The sequence below is a fragment of the Armigeres subalbatus genome, chromosome 3, assembly GCF_024139115.2.
Source record: "Armigeres subalbatus isolate Guangzhou_Male chromosome 3, GZ_Asu_2, whole genome shotgun sequence".
NCBI lineage: Eukaryota > Metazoa > Arthropoda > Insecta > Diptera > Culicidae > Armigeres > Armigeres subalbatus.
Window position 1 is genome coordinate 80561843 of NC_085141.1, and position 21425 is coordinate 80583267.

General features: G+C 38.9%; 1 protein-coding gene across 3 annotated transcripts in view; it reads left to right on the forward strand.

Annotated features, from left to right (window-relative positions):
* Positions 1 to 21425, forward strand: part of LOC134226539 (uncharacterized) — a 710533-nt gene that overhangs the window by 273319 nt on the left and 415789 nt on the right. The window lies entirely within an intron of this gene.

Below are 21425 nucleotides of genomic sequence, written 5' to 3' on the forward strand. Positions count from 1 at the left end.
TTGTCAATGTTTATATCAAAATCTATTATTGATGCACTACGATATGATATGCATATCCACAAATACCCATAACAAACATATATATGTTAGACATATAACCCAGTGGCGTAGCCAGAAAATTGGTCTGGGAGGGTTTTCTGAACATTTTTTTTCCACTAAAAAAATTTTCTTCTAAAAATTTCGTCTCTTGGGGGGGGGGGTTATAGACTTGGGGGGGGTTTAAAGACTACATGCGGTACCAAAGGGCTGCTAACTTTTTTCGAAAATGGGGCATGCTCGTTTGTTCCGAACTCGTTTGCTCGTTTGTCCATAACCGAACTGCATACGCCGTCAGCATTTGTTTCATTCCTGATCATCGAATAGTTCCCTGGATTTTAGGCTTTAAGGTCTATACGAATAATCAAATGACTATTATCTACAGTTGACTTTCTCCGTGTTCTTCATCTCGATATCCCTCCGTATGTTGATGGTTTCCTCGGTCCCTTCAACTTACATACATTTTGGGCTTGTATGTACATCTCGATAACTTCCCTTTCTCGATATCTCTCTGTCCCGATGCGTTCTGATCATATTTTTTTCAGGATTCACTTTCCTTTTGTGGATGTGGTAAAATTTTTAGGCTACTAGACCATCTTAGGACAATAATAAGCACACCAACAATAACAAATGATATTTGTTTTGTTGCTGCTTTTCATAGAAACGATCTTTTTTGGATCTTGTACTCATTTAAATTTTCCTTCCACTCCTCGATCTCTCCCTATCTCAATGGTCCCTTCAATATCGAGATGTCGAGAGGCGACTGTATTATCAAAAATAGTCTAAGCATCCATAGAACCAAAGGAAATCTTTAAAAAAATTCAATGGAATTTTCAAAAGTATTCTCGAAAAAAATCCTAAATGAATTTCTAAAAAAAAAATCCTCAGATGGATTCCAAAACTAATTTACCAATCAATTTCTGATAGATTTTTATGGAAATTAAAAAAAAAACTTCCAAAGGTTCAAAGGATTCTTTAGAAGATTTACTAAATAAAATTGCCTAGGAATTTCCGAAGAAGTTAATGGAGGAATTTTCAAAGAAATACCTGGAACAATTAATATAATGAATTCCAGAAATAATTTCCGAAGAAATTCCTGAAAGAACATTTCTAAAGGAATCTCCGAAGCAAATTTCTGAATGAGTTCCTAAAAAATCCAAAAGAATTTCAAAAGAATTTCGGAAGCATTTTCCGAATGTATTTCCAGTTAAGGCGTCTAGTATTTATACGCTAGTGGCACTGTAACCATTAAAATTATTTTGCCAAAATATGCTTCTAAAAGCTTAGCCGTTTATTATTCATCATGTTGTAGTGCATGTTTAGGTTGAATCACCAACATTGGTTTGACACTACCGGTGGCGGTACTTTGCTCCGAACAAACTAGATTTTTTTTCCAATTTCGTTTATTTGGTAGGCTCAGGCGTGTATAACACTTTACGGAGCCATTGTTCTTTGTGACACATACAATCAATATCATTTTATTATACGGTTAGTAAGAGGGGGGTAGAAGCCAGCGTACTCGTGGTGACTCGAGGTTAGTTTACAATGTTTAAGGATGGACGGGGCTTAGGATTTGGGATCAGGAAATTTCAGCTTCTCATCCGGGCATTTGGCGTCAGTGACGATGTGGCGTGTCATCGTGCTCGAGGAATGGTTCGACTGGGAGCATCTTCCGGATGGCAAGAGCTATGGAGCTCTACAGAACAAAAAGGCAGAGACAGAACAAAAAAAACTTTAAAGAAAGAAAAAAAACAAAATGTTAGATTTTGATGTCAGAAGCACAAAGAAAACTATAAGTGGCCTGCATATAGATAACATCACGATCTCCCAAAACACCGCGAACTTCCCTGAAGGGTTGTTTACCTCGGGCCACAAGGGTATCCAATAATTGCTCTCTGGAGGCGTCATTTTCCGAGCAGGACCAAACTACGTGATCGATGTCATCATAATCGGCTCCGCACCTACATAAGTTGCTATCGACAAGGTTTATTCTGTACAGATGTGCGTTTAGTGAATAGTGATTAGACATAAGTCTCGAAATCACGCGAATGAAGCCTCGACTTAAGTCCTCACCTCTGAACCACGCTCGCCCAGAAACTTTTGGAACTATGGAAAATAGCCACCGTTCAAGTTCGTTGTGTGTCCAATTTCTTTGCCAACTTTGAAGAGTACTCTGACGGACTAATTGGAAAAACTCGTTGCTCGAGTATTGTCTATCATAAACTTCACCTTCCTGTGCGCCCACCTTTGCCAGCGAGTCTGCCTTCTCATTGCCGTAGATTGAGCAGTGAGATGGGACCCAAACAAAGGTAATCTTGAATGATCTTTCGACCAAAACACGCATCTGCTCTCTTATGTTTGTAAGAAAGTAAGATGCGTGCTTAACAGGTTTCATCGACCGGAGTGCCTCGATAGAACTAAGACTATCCGAGAAGATGAAATAATGGTCTACGGGCTGATTGGAAATTATCCCCAAAGCGAAGTTAATTGCTGCCAGCTCAGCAACATAAACCGAACACGGTTCCTGAAGTTTTCGGAAGGTGGTTGAAGTTACATTGAAAACACCGAAGCCAGTGGATCCGTTAATGCGAGAACCATCAGTGAAATATCTGTTGTTGCAATTGACATGTTCATATTTTTCTGAAAAAAGGGAGGGAATAGATATTTGTCGAAGATGATCTGGTATTCCTTGAATAGCGTGTTTCATGGACAGATCGTATTCAATTGAGGAACTGTCGTTGGTGAAGTGAACTCGACGTGGATTATAACACGGAAGACAAAGATCTGAAGAAATGTAGTTGAGATAGACTCTAAGGAATCTTGAACGACAAGTCAGTTCAAGCATTTTATCGAAGTTATCTAAGACAAGTGTGTTACTTGTTCCACATTTGACGAGTATTCTAAGTGAGAGCTCCCAGTAACGGTGCTTTAAAGGAGTGACTCCAGCAAGCACCTCCAGGCTCATGTTATGCGTCGAATGCATGCAGCCAAGGGCAATACGCAAACAACGATACTGAATTCGTTCCAATTTGATCAGGTGGCAATCAGCTGCTGAAAGGAAGCAGAAAGAGCCATACTCTAAAACAGAGAGAATAGTCGTTCTATAGAGTTTGATGAGGTCTTCCGGGTGAGCACCCCACCAGGTTCCGGAGATAGAACGTAGAAAATGGATCCTTTTCCGGCATTTTTGTATCAAATACTCAAAATGGAGTTTCCAAGTACATTTAGAATCAAACACGACCCCAAAGTATTTAGAAGATAAAGATTGGTTGATGTCATCATTCAACAGTTTTAGTTTCAGTTGAGCTGGGTACCGCTTCCTAGTAAACACAACCAACTGAGTTTTTTGCGGTGAAAACTCGATCCCTAAATATCTGGCCCAAACAGTCAGATTATCTAAGGTACTTTGCAATGGTCCTTGCAAGACAGCTGCACATGGACCTCTTAGAGAGACCACAGCATCATCTGCAAGTTGTCTGAGCGTGCATTGTCCTTCCAAACAATAGTCAATATCTTTAACATAGAAATTATAAAGCAAGGGACTTAAACATGATCCTTGAGGAAGGTCCATGTAACTATTTCTGGAAGTTGTCAGAGTGCCGAGAGTAAAGTTCATATGTTTTACTGACAACAAATTGTACAAGAAATTATTCAAAACAACGGGTAATCCACTACTGTGCAGATTGCCTGACAGTACTTCAATGGAAACTGAATCAAAAGCCCCCTTATGTCCAAGAATACTGAAGCCAATTGCGCCTTGCGGGCAAAGGCCAGTTGTATATCTGAAGAAAGCAACGCTAGACAATCGTTTGTTCCTTTCCCTTTTCGAAATCCAAACTGAGTATTTGAAAGCAATGCATTTTCTTCGACCCAATGGTCGACTCTTGAAAGGATCATTTTCTCCAATAATTTTCTCATGCATGATAGCATGGCAATCGGTCGGTATGAATTGTGATTAGACGCTGGTTTCCCAGGCTTTTGAATAGCTATTACTTTGACCTGTCGCCATTCAGGTGGCACAATGTTGTACTCTATGAAACAGTTGTACAGGTCAAGTAATCGTCTTTTTGCGATATCTGGGAGGTTTTTAAGAAGATTGAGCAGAGTTATTCGATGAAAGAAGAGACATAGAAATTTCCAGCATTGTGAATGATCCACCCAAAGAACCGGGATCAGTGACTGATTCTCGAAATAGCGGTTCTGCTGTTACGGAATCTGGGCAGACCTTTTTTGCGAAGTTGAATATCCATCGATTGGAGTATTCTTCACTCTCATTGGTGGAAATGCGGTTCCGCATGTTGCGAGCCGTTTTCCAAAGTGTTGTCATTGAGGTTTCTCGTGATAGTCCCTCGACAAAACGTCGCCAGTAGCTACGTTTTTTTGCCTTGAGAAGATTTTTGAGTTTTTTTTTCGAGCCTCAAATACTCTTCAAAAAGCTCTGACCTTCCGTGTTTACGGAAGGCCTTGAAGGCATCAGATTTCTCAGAATACAACTTAGTACATTCATCATCCCATCCATCAATAAGGAATCGATATTCATCCAGTGGCGGAAGAATATCAGTTGATTCAATACCAATTTTTACCGCCGATGCAAATTTTTGCCAGTCAATGTTCTTCGTGAGATCGAAAGGAACATTAACTGGCTCAGATTGTTGATAGCCACTCTTAATTGTGGTGACTATCGGCATATGGTCACTACCATGGGGACCTTGAATTACCTTCCACGTGCAATCTAACTATAGTGAATTTGAACATAAAGACAGATCAATACGGCTTTGTTGGCCATTTGGTCCTATTCGAGTTACTTCACCAGTGTTCAAAATATTCAAATTGAAATCGTCACATTTCTTCTTCTTCTTCTTATTGGCATTACATCCCCACACTGGGACAGAGCCGCCTCGTAGCTTAGTGTTCATTAAGCACTTCCACAGTTATTAACTGCGAGGTTTCTAAGCCAGGTTACCATTTTTGCATTCGTATATCATGAGGCTAACACGATGATACTTTTATGCCCATGGAAGTCGAGATAATTTCCAATCCGAAAATTGCCAAGACCGGCATCGGGAATCGAACCCAGCCACCCTCAGCATGGTCTTGCTTTGTAGCCGCGCGTCTTACCGCACGGCTAAGGAGGGTCGTCACACAAATCATAGAAAATAGGCGCTCTATAATTGTCATACGTTTCGCCCCATCCAATACCATGTGCGTTCATATCACCCAATATCAATACTGGAGATGATAGGAGGGAGACTGAGCTCCAAAAATGTCGACGATTAATAGAGGCATTTGGAGGAATGTACACTGAAGCTATGCAAAGATTTTTATTCTTCACATTTACTTGGCATGCGACGATTTCTAAGCCGGGAACAGTCGGAATAGGAATTTTTTAGAAGGAGTAGCATTTTTTGATCCCCAAAAGAACGCCACCATAATGATCATCCCGATCTTGGCGAATAATATTAAAATCGTGGAAGTTGATTTCATCTTCAGAAGAAAGCCATGTTTCACAGAGTGCAAATATATCGCAATCAGAATTGCGAATCAAAAACTTGTACAAGTCTAATTTATTTTTCAGACTATGACAGTTCCACTGCAGCACAGTGATTGTATCTTGGGTATTGGCCGTATTATCCATCGAAAGATACAATTCTTGCAAGAAGGCGCCATGAAACAGTCAATTGCTTCAGATAACTTTCCACTGTTGGTATAAAAAGGTCAATGATAGGTCTCAATGAATTCGGAATATTGAATAAATTCAAAAAACGGTCCACAAGGTCCTTAAAGGAGATCAATCATCGCTTGGACGGAATACTTTTACTAGAAGTGCGAATTACTTTTTTTCTTTCGTTGATTCTCCTAGCCGAATGTTTCTTCGAAACATCGGATTTTGGCAATGGCGGGAATGCCTTACTGCAACTAGGATCAAAAGAAGCAGTAGGGACAGGTTGCTTCGGGATTTTAAATAAACCCCCATTACCTTCAGATTTTGCCAAGCTTTTATGGATGATTTTTGTTCTCTTGCGGCGCGATCCCGGGGAAGACGGTTGCTTCCTCTTTTCGGGCACGTGTACCTCCGCAGGATCATCCATATCGGCTGCGTCAGAGTCCAATTCATCAATGGATATGGAATCATAATAATCACTTACACGAACGGTGGCTGAAATAGCAGTCGATGCAGTGGCTGTGGCGGATGTGTCTTGCGACTTAACCATTTCCGCATACGACTGCTTGGAGCGCTGTACCAACGAGCGCTTCACTTTTTGGGTGCGCTTTTTGTACACCGGGCATTCCTGCAAACCATGGGGAGGATTCAAACCACAATAAGCACATTTTGTTGCCTGTTGCTGGCAGGACTCCTCCCGATGCCTTTCAGAACATTTGCCACAACGTGGTTTGTTGTCACAAAACTCGGCAGTGTGACCAAGTTGTTTGCAATTGGTACAATTAAATACCCTTGGCACAAAAAGACGCATCGGAAATAGCATGTTTTCAATATCAACATATTTTGGGAGCATCGAACCGGCGAACGTGACCCGAAGCGAACCTGACTTGGAATATACCTTCTTTCCATCTACCGTGGCTGCTGAATGCAATTCCTTGCAGTCCAGAATATCCACGGTAGACTCCATTGCATTCTTTAGGCGGCCTTTTCCCGCAAGTACATCCTTGCAAGTCAGGCTCGCTGCGTTGATCACACCTTCAATTTCGACCTCCCGCGAGGGGACATAAACCATATATTCAACATTGTACGCCCTGTCGCCAGCAATTTCATTCGCCACCTGGTATGTAGTGATGCGGTGATGCGTAGTTTGTTCCTGTTGATATGGCCAAAATCAAGCTTCGGAAAACGACGCGTCAAATCTCGTTTAATGCCGAGAAAATCCAGGCTTTTTACTTTCTGCCGAAAGTAAACAACCCAAGGCCCAGGCGAAGCCGCGTGGTATAGTCGAGTGCGCCCTCCATCTTTAGCAGGCACATTGCCTTCTCCAGTCTCCGCCTCCATTCTCACCCCGCAAGGTGGAAGAATAATTTTGCTTATACTAACTTAAAACTAATAGCAAATTAGAAAAAAATACTTTAAAAAAAACTAATTTGATTAATTCTAAGCAGTCCCACTCTGTATCAAACAGAAGGGAGAACAATATTGTCGGCGTAGCACCAACTTAGAATTCGGAAGTCCGGACTTCCGAACCGAACTTTCCTCCGAAGTTTTATCTGTCAAACTAATGGATGCGTTGTTTAGCGCATCTTTAGGGGAATCCAGCGCACTACTTCCGAAGTTGGGAAAGATGCCTGTATCTGGAGAAAAATCCAACTTCGGTATAAAAAGCGGTATAAATTTATTCCGGATACACAATAAAAAGTTTTGCCACTTATCTACTGTAGGTAGCAGCAGTAACAATAGCCTGCTTCACTGGCGTCGCCAGAAGCAGCTACTTCACTCGCCGACGGCGATCGCCTTGGATCCGTAGGTAGGAGCGCACCACACAATAGCCTTTTCACTACCGAACACAATCCGCGATGAGACACAGCACACACGTCTGGCTCGTTCGAACTATCGGCACGGAATGAACAAACTAGATGTTGGCCACGTGAACGGGAACGACATTAGCAATCTCATAATTTTGCATCACCTATATTTTCGAACGAATTTCTAAACGTTTTTTCAAAGGAACTCCTGACGGAGTTTCCAAAGGAATTCCTTAAAATATTTCTGAGGAAATTGCTAAAAGGATTTCTGAAGAAACTCTTAGAATAATTTACATGGGCCAAATGATGTTCTAAAAGAATTTTTAAAAGAATATTTCGGAACAATTCCAAATCGGAACAAAGAAATTACTGAATTGATATACAAATAAATTCCTAATATCTGAAGAAATCTCCAAAATATTTTACGGAAGTAGGTATTTTTGAGGGATTTTTTCAGAAAATTTTTGAAGCGTTACCTAAAGGAATTTTCTAAGAAATTTCCGGAGCAATTCCTTGAAATGTTCATAAAGTTTTTGTAAAGATATTTCTGAATGAAATCCTGGAGGAAGAGCCGAAAGAATTCCTGAAGAAAATTCCGAAGCAATAATCAGAAGGGTTTTATTAATTCAATTGTGCTGGACTGTGAAAAGACGCATCTTAGGTTGTTTACTTGACAAATGGTAATCAATCTACAAGATGCGAATAATTCATAATAATCAGGGGTATATCACCAATGTTCAACTCAATGAACGTAGTGGTTCTACGCCCCAGCAAAAAAAAAGGACAATAAATAAATTTTAAATATAAAATTTGTCGGTCGTTGATCGAATCGCTACCGGGCATTGTCGAATTAAGAAACCCCCTACTTTGGAGAGGATTGGATGATCTTCGGAATCGCCGTGAGACCTACTTGGATGAATAAAAATGGGCTTTCAATAAAATTTGGAGTAAGTTGGTCATTGATCGAAATAACGATAGGACCTAATCGGATCAAGAAAATCACAAATTGGTTTATTCGGATCGAGAAAAACTCATTTCTGGAGTGTGTCTATCGGTAGTTTGGAGTCACTGGTGGACTTGGTTGGGTCAATAATATCCAACATTTCGAAGTAGAACTTAGTCTATTAGTTCTTTTATCACATCCTCATTCATATTTATTGTTTACTAGTATATTATACCCAAGAGGATATGTCAAATTCAAATTATTACTATTCACCAAATATTCAACGACTTCGATTTGTTTTTCTCACATATATGAACACCTACAAGTTTCTGGTTTATTCGAATCGGATTAAATGATAATTTTTTCGAAAAACAAATTAATAGTTTCTCTGAATAACATGTGGAAAATTATCCATTTATTATCACATCCGAGGGGATCGCTTGCAACCGGAATCACTTGAAACTAGTGATGCATTTGATATGTAATGATGTAAATATAAAGATATTTTTTTTCGATCTCCAGATTTTTCAAAATATCTTTTCCATTACTTTAGGCTTTGTTGTCGGTTTGTCATTAATTGCCCCTTCATATATAAATCTGATCTATTTCTCAAAGCTGAAATCTTGATTTCGGCGCTCCCTAATGCCTGGCGTCCTTGGCGGGGGCCAACCTGACCTACCTCACGGTACGGCGCTGCCTGTAGTTGAGGCTTTCAGGTCTAAAAACGTAACCAAATGGCTGTTTTGAAATGGTTCATGCCTCCAGTTATCAATATAACTAAGTTGTTATATCTTCAAAAGTTTTCCTATTTCACGTCATCCAACACGCCTCAATAACCGTTTGGTATATCCAAATTGGATAAGCCTTGAACAAGAAATCAATTCCTACTTGAATTCAATGATCACTAAGAGCATGTTTCGTTTCTAAGACCTATACTCCAGAGAGTTCTTGGAATGAAACACACGTTTTAGGCATATCCAGTTTGATTCATGATTCGCTGAAAATATTTATATAAAAAAAACGTCCTATCGTTGTGGTATGTCCTTATGTTGCGATAGTGTTTAAATAGTCCATTCTGGATATAATTGCATTTAAACAATTGTGGATCCGCTAAAACTCCTCCAATCTACCACTAGAATACTTTTTGTTTGAAAATTCCGTTCGAAATGATGAAAAATCATAATTTTTAATTAAGAAATTACTTCTTTTGAGCCTATTATTGCGGTAGTGCTAAGATTCCATTGTCGTGCTCTCCATAAGAAATACAAGCAATACCGCAACAATAGGAATGACCTTCAAAAAATATCGCAACGATAGGCAATTGCGTCCTATTATTGCGGTAGTTTGTTTTTATTCTAATAAAAACAAAACAACATAAGTTTAGCACAATTCACGTAATATTTACGAAACTAGAGTTAACGAGCATCCTTTTCAACTACTGTAATATGAAAAAAGATAAACAGTTCATTTTTAAAGGGATTTCGAAATTAATTTTGTTTTGACGCGGCGCTTAACCACGCCATAATATGTCGTTTTACCCTATGGACCGCTGGGAGCATATGACATATCAAACAGGTCGACAAGTGTTAGGAAGCCTGGAAGCCTAAGCTCCAGGAAATTCTTTAAAGACCTGAAACATGTGATGTTAACATATCCAATTTAAGTCGTTCGATTGCTATGATTATGTATCATATTTAAAAGTATCTAAAGGTCAGTGAATTAAGTAAAAAATAAGTAATTTAAACAAAAATTCTGTTTACGTCGTATTCTCCCGAGAAGGCCGGTAGTGATAAAGTATTTTATATTGTACAGCAATGCGAAAATGTCCTCAATGTTTTATAAATGAAAACCCAGCGTTTTTTTTTAAATCACCGGCGATTCAAATATGACGTCCACTAGTTTTTGAGATTTCTATCAAAATACATCTTCAAAAAACGAGTTCAAATGATCAAATATACTTTGTATGAATCATTAATGTTCGTATTTTATGTATATGGTGTACAAGTAAACATAGCCCGGGTAATTAGAGAGTTTTTAGTTAAATGGCTTATGTGTCCGGCACTGGGGGATCTCCCCCTACACATTGTAGCCGACATTGTAGGCACCACTGCAGGAGACCAAGTCCCAAGACGAGCCCATTTGAATTTTCCCGATAATGGTTTATGGATCGGTCCAGCTAGCAACAACGAAACGTGTCAAAATGCATCCTGAGATGCATTCTGAACAGAACATGAGCCAAGAACATGCACGCTTAAAATGATTTATTTAATTTTTCGTTTTTTTTTTCATACAAAACGGGACTCTCCTATGTTCTGAAACTCGGATGTAAACATGTCCTTTATGTGAAAGGTTTTAATTTGAACAATGTATTTTCTTCGATGGGACTCGAACCCACGACCCTCAGTACGCTAGGTTGGTGTTTTTTTTACCAACTTTGCTATGAATGACCTCCGACGGCCTTCGCATCTTAGCGGCTACTTTATAAGTCCGAGTAGCTGCCAGACATTCTAAATACTTACGCTCACTCTAATGTGAATGTGTACCAGACACATGTGGGGATAATATTTTCGGCCACCAACTTGTATGGAGCCCACCCCATAATGCTGTTCAACAAATTACCGACAGCGTGACAATGTCGAAGTTGCCGATTGTATCGAATCGTATTATCTCTTATATCGTTTGTCATTATTGGTTTTACAGGCAGCTTATTGGGCCTGCGCAAACCTCCTGTTTCGCCGGAGGGCCGTCGTGTTAGATCTGTTTAGTGTCCCACCCAGCATAAGGATTTTGGCTTGTGTGCTTTGAGCGGACCCCCTTCAGCTTTCTATCGAAATTTAACAGAGACCTTTCCTTTGTCGAACCCCGCCACATCCTTGGCCAGCCCCACAACTTGCAGTGGCATGTGAAGGATCGTCAAGCTCTAGAAGATAGTCCTTGCTGCCTCCGAGGTAAAACCAACAATAGTTTTTGATTCGTTGGGACGGTGGCTGATATCTTAATCTTTTGCTCCAAAATCAAAACACTCTCGAAGAAGCACAGAAAAACTGCAACTTTTAGATGTAAGAATGATCGGCAAATGAATTTAAATATCTTGGCTGTACATATGCACAACACATGTTTGGAAATGGACAAATTGATATGAAATTTGCGAAAAATCCACGTGACTTGGAGGGACTCGAACCCTCAACTTCCTGGTCTTTAGATAGGCGTGATAACCCCTACACAACAAGACCACTTAAAGTTCGCGCTTGCGGAAAAGCCATCAGAATCCGAGTACCAACCTCCACCGCGGTTAGATCTTTTTTGCAAATTAAATAGGGAGTGAGTGCTAGTAATGGACCCCGTGCGTATAATGGACCCCCTGCACAAAAACCAAAAGTTAACGCTGGAATCAACGATTTCCTGCAAATTTCCATTGGATAAAGTTGCTTCACATATCATGGTAGTTGTTCCACGCAATTATTTTGGCTTTGGATACTAAAATTAAGTTATATTAACTAATTTGTAAAAGTAAATATGTTATAGGGTCCATTACTAGCACACAAGGGGGGGGGGGGGGTCCATAATAGGCAACAGGAACATGTGGAAATGGAACATATAAATCAAATGGGGGGACCATAATACGTATGTAAACAAACTCGATGTTGCGTATTATGGTCCCGGGGGTGGTCATAATAGGCAATCTGGCTACATTAGTTTAAAATACTTATTTTAGTAGTCAAAATGAATATTTTAGCATGTTTTATGTACGAAACGCATTGCTGATAACTGTTACTTGTCATCTGGTGCTAAAGAATGGCAATATGTCATGAGTCTGACTCTAGCGAAGCGATTGAAGTAAATTTCTCGCTTAACTTTTCAAAAGGATCTAAGTAACATTTTTTTCATGAAATAATTTGAATAGCGCAATCAACACAACAACATGAAAGCTTTTGATTGCAGTACCGTCAACTGGGGGTAAGATGATCATTTTTAAGACAAAACATGCAATAACAATGTGTGTTTACATTTTAAATCGAAACAAATATTTTCAAAACATGTACTGCTATACGTTGCAATAATCAACAACTTTAGTTTTCTGAAATGCATTCGCATTTATTAAAATAAATTAAATTATCACACATTTTTTGAGTAATCTGGTTTGGGGTGAAGTTGATCAAGACAGCTCTACTAAAATCATTATGACCTAGTAGTCAAAATACACTAGGTTATTTGTATGATTGTTGAATTTACTACGTAAAGAAGTCTACGAAGTCAATATTTTAAACGAATTAGCGTCATTTATGACTATCTCTCTCTTGCTTCCACAAAATACATTTTCATGATTATAATCGAAAAACACGGATTTCTACCTAGCGGTAACATTACTTGAACGGAGAATATTGTTGACTACCGTTTCATAAAAAAAAATTGGCACTTTTGACTGACACATCAAATGATCATCTCCACCTCAATGATCATCTTCCCCCCAGTTGACGGTACTCAAATTAATTCATGAAAAAAAATGTTACTTAGGTCCTTTTGAAAAATCAAGTGAGATTTCTGCACGCAAAAAAAAGCGTTCCCGAATTCGTGAACCAGCAAAAATACACCGTGATTTAATTCATGGATTCGGGAACACCAGTCACGTTTTCCAGAACGTTCCAGAAAACGTGACTGTATTCTCAAATCCGTGACTGTTGTTCGCGAAAAAATACACCGTGAACTCGATAGTTCACGAATTCATGAACGCTTTTTTTTTGCGTGTGTCCTTAAGGGGTCCATTACTAGCACTCACTCCCTTTTTTTCGGATGCTTGATTTGTCCAATCTCAAATGGGCTTTACTGTTTTATATCCACAGTCAAGCGAGTGCACATTAGAGTGATTCAATTTTTGACTTTTTCGCTCCCCTATTCTTAAACGATTGTTTTTGCTATTTTAATAGTTCTCCCAAATGTTTAGCTGATTTGGATGTAATTTGGTTGTGCACGTGCCGTTTGAAGGTTATATGAAAATTATCATGAGAATTGCCACTTATGTAAAGGATCGTTTCGTGAAGCAATGTGTGTGTGTGTGATATGTGCCATCACAAATATCGCCCTCCGCTCGCTTTTAAATCGACTTCTATAAAAACATTCTTCATGCCTGCCGTATCGTAACTATCAATTCTATATTTTCGCCTCTAATTCTATCATGACCATGTACGTGTTAAAATACGCGAAAATCCCGGCGGATAAAACAAAATAAACTTTTCGCGAGGTGATCGCGATCGTCGCGGAATATGCGATCACAACAAACAATTTGGATAACAGACTGAATGACGTCTTGTCAAATAAACGTCAGAATATTATCCCCACCCTGGACTTGCATGCAATATCACTAGCAATATTGGATTGCACTACAAATGTTTATGAGTAATCAAAACAAACCAGAATTGGTAGAAGTGTTGCCAGAGTCACTGGAATATACTAGTTGAATTATGAATTATGTTTATATATCAATAATGAAGAATAACTTGTTAATGTAATATGACGATGGAAACTAATGAACAATATACTCTGAGAACCAACAGAAAATCGTGTTTGATCTTCTAATAGTACGTCCAAGTTTGGAAGATGATATTAGCATTTCCATATCATTGTAAATCGTTTAACTTCACGTAGAAGTAACACACACGAAATCATTAATTTACTATTTAAATATATTTAACGCATCGCCATCATAGAATAGATCCTAAGCTGAAAGTCAGTTGTTGTTGCGAATCAATCTGAATTTTGTGAGCAAAACTATAAAGAATGTTTTCTGCTCATCTGAAATGCTCATTATTGATATTGATGTTATTCTTTTACGTGTTCAATTGAATTTCCCACAATTCAGTATTTTGCTAATAACTTTTGTTGCAACAAAAAGACCACAATAATATCATGATATAGAGTAAGGGAGCCTCCATCCTGATTCGAATTTCTAACACCATTGATACCTTTGATCTCTGGTGCCGAATTATAATTATCATACAGAGATACTGCACATGCACACTTTTTTATATATACACTAATTTGGAATTGTATTCAATAATTAAAACACAATACGAATTATTCCGAAAGTTTTAAAACGTCAAACGAAGCAAGTTACTCTGAAACATCAATAGCTATGGAAGCAATTTACGTATACTCAGATAATTAATGACGGTGGAAGACCAACATTTGATTACAATTAATTGCATTTTATTCGGCATTTTTTTTTCGTACGGCCGAGTTGCCGAAAAAAATGCAATTGATCGGCAAATGATTAAAACACTGCTTAGAAAAATCCAACCATGATGCATTAGTTTTATATTATGCAGAGGGATCATAACCAGCATTCAATTTCAGCTCGGGATGATTTTCTTCATCAAAATATCTGTCAGATAATCAAAAAATGAAAATAATGTTCACATTCTGAGCTTTAACCTTTTTGTTGGCATTAACTTTCCATTCCGTTGAACGGTGTAAAATCTGTGAAATCGTAGTATGATAAATTCTCAAAACATAAACAGGTTAAATAGGTTAAAATCACCTTATTGAGACCAACTTAGGAAAATTTATTTTACGTGGAATATTTTGAAACAAAATATTGTTTTGTTTATCCCCTGCAAATGGCTTAAGTTTCAAGCGCCACATCATTTACAGGTTTGATTGATGTTATGATCAGCGACTCAGTAGATAAATATGACATAATGCCAATTCCGCTTCCTTTAAGCGATCCAATTAATTATCTTGTTGTCGATTCACCTCCCACCTGGGACTCGGGGCGAACGATTCATCGGAATGTAGTATCCGTTGTCAAGAAAACGAAGAAAAAAAATCAAAATTTTCACTCACTTCTCTCGTCGTTATACTTTGCCGTATCGCGAGTCCCCCTGCCGTAACAGCACAGCGAGTAGAAAATTAAAGCAAGTTCTACGAAACACCTGTAGCAACATGAACCGTATTGTTTTTCTTTGCTGATGGTAAACTGTGGGAAACAAATGGGAAATTGAAGGCGAAATCCGGTGGCTGGTCTTTAAAAGGATGTTAACAGGATTCCCTAATGAAGACACAAGCTTGATATTGGTGCAAGCGTTCGTGTGGTGGAAAGTGTTTCACTTATGTGTTCCATATGAACATATTCTTTGTTTCAGACTGTTTGTTTTGACTTTTTTAAAGGGTTAAACTCGAAAATTGGTTTTATGCTTTTCAATATGCCGCTATGTCAACATGAACAAATTATGTGGCGTTATTACACTTCACCACACTTTTAGACTTGACTAGACCTGAGATTACAAGACTTTTGTTGTTGATCTTTTACTGATTAGAATGACACATTTGGAGAGATTGTATATGGAGGCAGTTTATATGAGCCTAAAGAAAGATACTTTTGCTCGGCATTTATCGGATCAACTGTCGCCGGTGTCCTGTCCACCGTTATTGGGTGATCTGAGTCACCTTGGACGAAATCAAAGATGGCTAGAAGCTTCTTACCATTTTTGACACAATCGTTGAACGATGAATTTTCAGGTTCTCGGATTATTCGCTATGACACAAAATGTTTTGACGTAGAATACGTCTTACGGGAAAATATAGGGGGGTCATTCTGCAGAATCAAATTTGAGACCGTCACGAAAAGTGGTCAGGAAGTATGAGCTGATAACTCAGCCATCTTCCAATCGATTCTGATGATTTTTGTATCAATCGATCGACAAACTCTTTAAGATTTTGAACAGCTATGATAAACAATTGAATAAAAGTGCTAAACTATTGAAAAATTTAATTTCATCAGGCACTGTTGAAAACTTGTTATACACAATTAATAGCCTACATTTCGGCTATTAGTCATCTGGCGCGTGAATTGATGGATGGTAAAAATCAAATTCGAAAAATGATTTATGCAAAAAACCTACAATTACTGTTCTGAGTCACTGCACTTTAATACGTAATTCTACGTTGATTTTGCGATCGTGTCTCTGATACAACCTTTTTTTTGCTGATTTTTTCTTATTCCTATGCCATTCATTTCATTTGACAGATTTCAATACAACTCCGCCGGTGTAAACAAACCGCTCTTAGCTAACTTCAGTTCAAATTTCTTAATATAATATGAGTCACAAGTTGGTATCTGTAGTGAAAAATCGGTCGATGGCGTATGTTGTTGGAGGACTAACACGTGTCTACTTGGCATCATTGAAAAAGGCCTGTTACAAAAATCCGGAAGGCACCGTCATGACGATCCACAATCATTCCTTTAAAGAATAAAATTGAGCTGTTTTTGGACAAAATCTTCAATTTCGATTTCAGACCCATAGTGCAATGGCTTGAGAAAATATGCTTTTCTCCATTGGCTTTCTTATTTTCCAGCAACAGCCACAGGGCAGGGTACTTATTTTCTTGAACGGAACAATGAACTTATTCTGAAACAACTCAAGCAATTGGCCTAGCTTATTCCTTGGCCCAGGCCCTTCGCGGCTCGACTAGCCCGCAGGCTATCCTCGTTTACCTACTGTTCAGTGTGGTAAACAAATTATCCCGACGAACCGCTCGTAAATCATTTCATTAATAACCACGACAAACTGGGCTCGCTGTGTTTTGCTAATGCTTTGCCTTTTTCTGCCGCCTGCGAGCGCAACGAGACGATGTAGACGGTTGTTTGGTTTGTAACCGGAGTTGTCGGAGTGCCACAGAAAACCTTCATGATGGAACAGTTTTCATCCTTTCGTAAAATTGACACCATGCTGTTGCTGCTTTCATGTAACTCGGTTACGCCACTTCCTATCACGTGGTTGATGCGAGGATAAAAACTATGATGAATAACTCCTGCTGACTCCTGTCTTATTATGTGGATCTAGTGAAACAGTAGCTAATCAAAATTTTTATATTTTCAACATGTACTACATTAATCTTCATATCATTTATATTAGTACTTTACTAAATGAATAAAATCATCATTTTCATGATACACTATTTCATCAATCTTCCAACCACCCCCTCCTCACGTTTGACTCATAGCTACTCCCAGGTCTCGTGTCAACAAAAAGCTTTATAACCACGTACTAACTTGTGCGAGAGAAGTGAAAATTGAAACCAGGAGCCATAATGAATGAGTTTCGCCATAATCAACCTAGTTGTGTTTTTGATAATCTCAAACATAAATATCAATTAAGACATGTCTCCTGGAATACTTATTTTTGTTTTAGATAAATTGATAGATAAACTTCTGCTCAGATGAGTGTAGAAATTTTGTGGAAAACAAGCAACATTGACCGATGGGTACAGGCGGATTAAAAAATTGTATCCCGCGGACGGTCATAACATCGTGGATACATCCAGTAGCAATACCTTTTTCTCAATTATGTAGGGTTACTGCTCCTGGACTTCATCTCATAGCTCCGATATTGGTCTCACGAAAAACAAAGCAATGAAAAGGTATTTGGTTTGTTTATTATTTTTGTGATTTTTTTCAGCAGTGAGCACGCATGTTAGCAAAAAGAAGCGACGAAATTAGTGCCGTATTTCCTTGTTTCGCGATGAGATGAATATAGGTTCAGTGAGATGGAAAACGGAACAGTTCCCCTACATAGTTGGAAGCTTAGTGTCGTTTGATGTTACATGCGATGGGTCCGTTTATTGCAACCATTTTTAATTAAACTCTGTGTGACGTTGTCATGTCTAGCTTGATGCATGAAAGAAGAAAGAGCAACACAAAATTAGATTTTGTTTTTTCGTTTGTTAAATACTCTACAAAAGTGTAATAAGCGATTGATGCTGCATTAAGTACGTATTTGCTATGTATTCTGTTGCTGACGTTTGGAAATAGTATGAATTAAAATAATTTCAAAGGCAAGCAAGAATTGATCATTTTTTAATTGAAAATCCAAATAGTTGTTTAAAGTATTTTCGTGAAAAATATCTAATTTTGGTTGGAAAAATAGATGAGTTTTTCTTAAAAATACGAATGAACTTTCCTTAAAAGTTTTGATGAGTTTTCAACAAGAATTCGGATGAAAATTCGATTGGTTTTGTATAGCTGATATGGATGGATTTCTCTTGCCAATTTGAAGAATTTCCCTTAGAAATTCGTATGAATTAGCATTGTATATTAAAATTAATTTTCTAATGAAATTGGGATGAATTTCCCTAGAATTTTTGGATTAGTATATTTGGATAAATTTCCCTTAAAAACTCCGATGAATTTCTCTTGAAAAAAAGATTTCAATTTGAAAATTAGGATCAATTTTCCTTTGAAATTGGGATGAATTTTTTTTTTTGATATTCGGATGATTTTTTCTTTGGAATTTCGGTTGAATTTCTTTTTAGGAATCTGGATGAATTTCCCTTCGGAAAATCGGAGGAAATTTCCTTTGAATGAATTTCTCTCAGAGACTCGGATGAATCTACCTTAGTAATTCGAATAAATTTCCCTTCCAAAGCCGGAATAACTTCTACTGAAAAATCGGATAATTTTCTCATGGAAAGTTTGATGAATTTCAGCTGGATATTTCCTTAGCTATTTTGATAATGAATTCCTCGAAATAGCTAAAGAAGAATTCATTCCAAGGAGAATTCTTCCGAATTTCCAAGAAGAACTCGCCCTCGCCAGGAGTAACGTAAATTCCTCTGGACCAGATGGAATACAAATGGGTACCCGATGATCAAAAACCTTCCCCTTCCTGCTGAAGCCTTATTCCTGGATTTGATCAACCAAATACTACCAAGCCTTATCGGGCCAAATCTTTCCAGAAGAGTGGCGGCTCAGCCACGTCATCCCAATTCCGAAGGATAGCGTCTCCTCCCAGGATGCCTTGAAATACCGCTCTATATGGCAAACCTCCTGCGTCTCTAAAGTTGACGAGAGGCTAGTTAATCGTCGTCTACGTCGTCTCGAGGCCGATGGAAGATTCGGCTTCCAACAGCACGCCCTCCGTCCTGGGTACGGAACCGGGACCTATTTTGCCGGCCTAGGAGATGTCCTGCAGAATGCCTTCGAGGAGGGAAAACACGTTGATTTGGTACCCCTTGACATTTCGAAGTCGTTCAATTGGACCTAAACATCACAAGCAGCTCAGCGAATGCGGATTCTCGGGTAACATATTGACTTTTGCTCGGAATTTCATCAAAGGGCGATTATTTGAATTTCGTCATCAGAAAGCAGTATTCCGGAACCTGCAAAGAGGTAACTGGCGGACCTCAAGGGTCGGTCCTGGCGGTCACTTTAGTTTTGGTCGCTTCGAACGGGCTCGAAGGTAGAGCACGTGAAGGCGTCTATTCGCGTGAGCTGAGATTAGGACAGTCACACTCACTGGGTAAACACTGCACTGTCTTTCAAGCGGAAATATTTGACATCATGTGTGGAGTGCAATCTGCACTGCAGCAACGCATTATGAGCAAAGTAATATACTTCTATTCAGATAGCCAAGCAGCTTTTAGCCAACTCAAGGTCGAAGTTTGTAATCGCATGTCGAACTCAAATTGAGGTACTGGATTCAGTTAATATTTTACATCTTATATGGTTTCCTGGTTATTCTTCCATATAGCTGGAAACGATTTGGCTGATGAGTTAGCTCGTAATAGAGCATCACATGATTTTACTGGTCCTGAGCCAGCTATTCCGTTATTGCGTTTACAAATATTTTATAAAGACTTACTTAGTGAAATTGACTTCAGAAACCTGAACCTTCAGAGTATTTTGTTGTTCATAACCCGTTGTGATAAGGAGATATAAGCTCTTGTACGCCTATGCGTTGTATGCCCTCTTCAAGGTAAAAGTTGATATACTAATGACATTTTTTCCTTCAAGATACAATAATGAAACATTTATTCTCTTCCCTTAGAGAAATAATTCTTCTTATTGGCATTACATCCCCACACTAAGACACATTACATCCACCTCGCAGCTAAGTGTTCATTAAGCACTTCTACAGTTATTAACTACGAGGTTTCTAAGCCAGGTTACCATTTTTGCATTCGTATATCATGAGGCTAGCACGATGATACTTTTATGCCCAGGAAAGTCGAGACAATTTCCAATCCGAAAATTGCCTAGACCAGCACCGGGATTCGACCCAGACACCCTCAGCGTAGTCTTGCTTTGTAGCCGCGTGTCTTACCGCAGAGAAATAATGACAAATATAATTAAAAACTTTCAGCAAGAAATGACTCTCGAACAACATTCGAAAGCTATAAAGGTGCCGAGTGTTTTTCATTCGACTTGAGTCGTTTTCCAGTGTGCTATCGAGTATCCATAATGCCAAAACATCTCGTTATTCTTGTACCTCCTCGAGCATATTCGAACGATGTGTCGTTTTCGAGATCGAATCGTAAGCCGTAATGCCAAACATGTTCGACTCGATAGAACTTCAATAATTAGGAAAGCTTTGATCACCGCGTGACTTTATCGAAATTAATTTATTGGCTTTTTTCGGTGATAATTATACTACTCAAAGCGAAAGGGAGTAGATGAAAGTAATGAAGATACAGATTCGATTGACACCGCAAGCGAGCGGCAAGTGTGAAATGAATAGAAACTGAAGATTAGCAGAGGGCCATATGAGAGAACAAGCATTGTTGAAATCGCTGTTATTCTGCCTAACGTCCACCCAGGAACGGCTTGGATAGTGACGTGGTGATCACTGTACCAAGACAGGCAAAATAACAGCGATTTCAACCTGCTAAAGTGCTGTTCGGCAAGCGTAAACAGTTCTATTGATTCGTGGCATATTTTCCGAGATTCATACAAGAGCGCTGTTTACTTAACTGTTTACGCTTGCCGAACAGCACTTTAGCAGGTTGAAATCGCTGTTATTTTGCCTGTCATGAGCTCGCCCAACTCTACGGCGAACCCAGTATCCAGAAGGTAGCTAAAGCCGGAAGGGTACGATGGGCAGGACATGTTGCAAGAATGCCGGACAGCAACCCTGCAAAGATGGTGTTCGAATCCGATCCGGCAGGTACGAGACGGCGTGGAGCGCAGCGAGCGAGATGGGCA